Source organism: Lissotriton helveticus, chromosome 10, assembly GCF_964261635.1.
Source record: "Lissotriton helveticus chromosome 10, aLisHel1.1, whole genome shotgun sequence".
In the NCBI taxonomy this organism is placed as follows: domain Eukaryota; kingdom Metazoa; phylum Chordata; class Amphibia; order Caudata; family Salamandridae; genus Lissotriton; species Lissotriton helveticus.
The window spans coordinates 449729775-449733352 of record NC_136071.1 but is presented as its reverse complement, the minus strand read 5'-3'; positions in this window follow the sequence as shown (position 1 = coordinate 449733352).

Sequence of the window (3578 nt, the reverse complement as noted above, 5' to 3'; positions counted from 1 at the left end):
GCAAATCAGTCTTGACCCTGTGCCTCTTGGTAATAGTCCATCCCGAACTGCCAAGCCATGTCTTCCCTGGACCGGAATCAAGCATCCTAGGACCAGTTTCTGGCTATCAGCCGTCTTCAGCCAGGATAGCTTGACTCCAGTGGCGTAGTGAGCACGGGACCCACATCTGGACATACCCTTCCCACATAGGGTGAACAGCAACACAACGTGCATCACCACCCCCTTTTGTACCACTTTGTTCGCCATAAGTTGGCAGGGTATGCTCAGACGTGAGTCCCTTGCTCACTTTGCCACTGGATTCAAGCAAGCTGGGCTGAAGACGGCTGAAATGCCAGAAACCAGTCCTCGGAAGCTTGTTTCCGGTCCAGGGAAGGCATGGCTTGGCAGTTCAGGCTGTACTGTTCCCATGAGGCACAGGGTCAGACTGATTTGCATATGGCCATGTCTGAACTGGGTGGCAGAGTGGGCTAAAGAATGGTGATGGATTAAACCTAGATCTGTTGACTGGGTGTGAGTGTTTGATTGGTTCAGATGCTCCGTCCATCACCACCCCCTTTGGTATCACTATGTTCGCCATAAGATTGGCAGGGTATGCTTAGACGTAAGTCCCTTGCTCACTTAGCCACTGGATTCAAGCAAGCCGGGCTGAAGACGGCTGAAATGCCAGAAACCGGTCCTCGGAAGCTTGTTTCCGGTCCAGGGAAGGCATGGCTTGGCAGTTCAGGCTGAACTGTTCCCATGAGGCTCAGGGTCAGACTGATTTGCATATGGCCATGTCTGAACTGGGGTGGCAGAGTGGGCTAAAGAACGGTGATGGATTAAACCCAGATCTGTTGACTGAGTGTAAGTGTTTGATTGGTTCAGGTGCTCCATCCATCACCACCCCCTTTTGTACCACTTTGTTCGCCATAAGTTGGCAGGGTATGCTCAGACGTGAGTCCCTTGCTCACTTTGCCACTGGATTCAAGCAAGCCGGGCTGAAGACAGCTGAAATGCCAGAAACCGGTCCTCGGAAGCTTGTTTCCGGTCCAGGGAAGGCATGGCTTGGCAGTTCGGGCTGGACTGCTCCCATGAGGCACAGGGTCAGACTGATTTGATAATTACAATTCCCCTGCTCCATGACTACATTTTGGTACAAAAGGGGGTGGTGATGGACGGAGCATCGGAACCAATCAAACACTCACACCCAGTCAACAGATCTGGGTTTAATCCATCACCGTTCTTTAGCCCACTCTGCCACCCCAGTTCAGACATGCTAACATATAGTTTTTATATTTGCAAGTAGATGTATAAAGATTGATTGAATGTGTGGCCAATGATGATGGAATCAGAGTATGTGAAGGCGGTGGTATTGCATAATGCGGAAGGGGAAGTAATAAAAAATGAATTAAAGCATAATGAGCAATCATGGGAAAATGCCAGATGCTTATAGTTTAGTCCCATCATTGCCCCCATATAATTTATCAGGAAAAAAGATTTGTAACTACAAAGTATGGCGCCATCGAGATTTTTAATGTGACCAGATCTGGTTACTGAAAAGTTGACTCTGCAGTAGACAAACTGCATGCTGCACATTATTAAAAATCTCAAACAAAGCAAATAAATTAAAGCCGCTGCGTTTCAAGTCACTACAACGCAGGGATAATGTGCCCCACCACCCCTTACCCCCGGGGAACTGAGGAATTCCAGAAATGTGAACTCTGGGCTTGTAAATAGCATTTGGAAAGAGAAAAGTACATTTTCACCATGCACAACTCTCAGGGAGCCTAATCAGGAAGAATGCAAATCAGCATGTAAATACCTCGGTGATAAGCCCTTTGCTAACAGCACTAGGCTGCAAGCATGAATCACGAATGTGCTGGCGGGTGGCACACACCGTATAGAGTGATTTCATTTCCACATGCGATTTAGTTTCTGAAGCTAAAAGTGGACATAATTGACCCAATGTTTTTCGTTATGTTTTCAAGAACAGTGATAATAAACTGTGACAATTTTTAGTAAAATAAAAAATTTGACACGCTTACCCCTTACCCTTACGGCCAAGGCTGCTGACTTTGTAACTTAGGAACCAAGTTCGAGTCCCGAAGTCAGCTCATCGCCTGTGATTGTCCCCGTGCCTAAAAAAACCAGCAGAAGCAGCAGAGGCTGGCCGAGCCCTGCACACACAAGCAGCTGAGGCAGCACAGGCACTGTCCTGCTGCACGTTCACAGAAAGTAAACCCTTGATGGCGGCAAGCCAATTAGTGTAAATTATGCAATCTGTAAACCATTTTGCACAACACTTGAACAATGAATATGGATAATAATGTCTGCCATAAACATGCTTACCCTTACAGCCAATGCTGCTGACTTTTTGAATTGAGGAACCGAGTTTGAATTGCAGCTTTGGCTCACCACCTGGTGATTGTGGGCACATAACTTCACCTCCCCGTGCCTAAGACAATAAATGGGGAACAAAGTTGAGCCACTGCATAGGGTCAACAGTCTGGGACTGTGGGTACATGACTTCATTTCCCCATGCCTAAAACCACAAGCAGAAGCAGCACAGGTCAGCCTGAGCTCTGCTCACACAAGGGGCTATCCGCAGCCTCACAGGCACTGCCTTGCTGCACATTAGCAGAAAGTAAACCCTAGTCGGTGGCAATGCAATTAGTCTAAATTATCACTTGAACAATTATTATGAATAATAATGTCTGGCATTTTCACGCTTACCCTAAATGTCAAGGCTGCCGGCTTTGTAACTGGTGAACCGAGTTCGAGTCCCAGCGTCCGCTCACCAGCCTGTGATTTCGGGCACATGGCTTCATCTCCCTGTGCTTAAAAAAGTAAATGGGGAACCGAATTCGAGCCACAGTGTCGGCTCACCAGTCTGTGGGCACATGACTTCATCTCCCCATGCCTAAAAAAAACAGCAGAAGTAGCAGAGGTTGGCCGGAACTCTACGCACACAAAAGGCAGTCTACAGCAGTACAGGCACTACCCTGTTGCATGTTCACTGAAAGTAAATCCTAAACAGTTAAACAGTGGCAAGCTAATTAGTGTAAATTTTTCAATCTGTAAACCTTTTTCCATGACACTTGAACAATAAATATGGATAATAATGTCTGGCATTACCATGCTTACCCTACGGCCAATACTGCCGATTAAGTAAATGGGTAATCAAGTACAAGTCCCAGCATCGGCACACCAGCCTGTGATTGTGGGCACATCACTTCATCTCCCTGTGCCGATTAAAGCACAAGCATAGCAAAAGAAGTGGCCACAAACCTTTCGTCAAGCTGGTTTCCAAAGTAAACAAAACACAAACACTTATCACGAGCAGAGGCACGCCAACAAAAAAGAATGCTCTCAAAATATCCTAAATACCCTGAAGAGTAAGACCATGTGTAACAGGGACAGTCATACAAAAGTCCAAAAGGAGGGACTAATACGTTTACTCTCCAAACAAAAGCTGCCATTTACAAAGGACAGTAAGAGGAACCAATGAAAAAGATGGGTGGTGCTTGAAGCCCATATTGTAGATACAGCATGCCTGCCTGGGCAAACCTAAAAAAGTGCTATGACGCAGACAGCGTTGA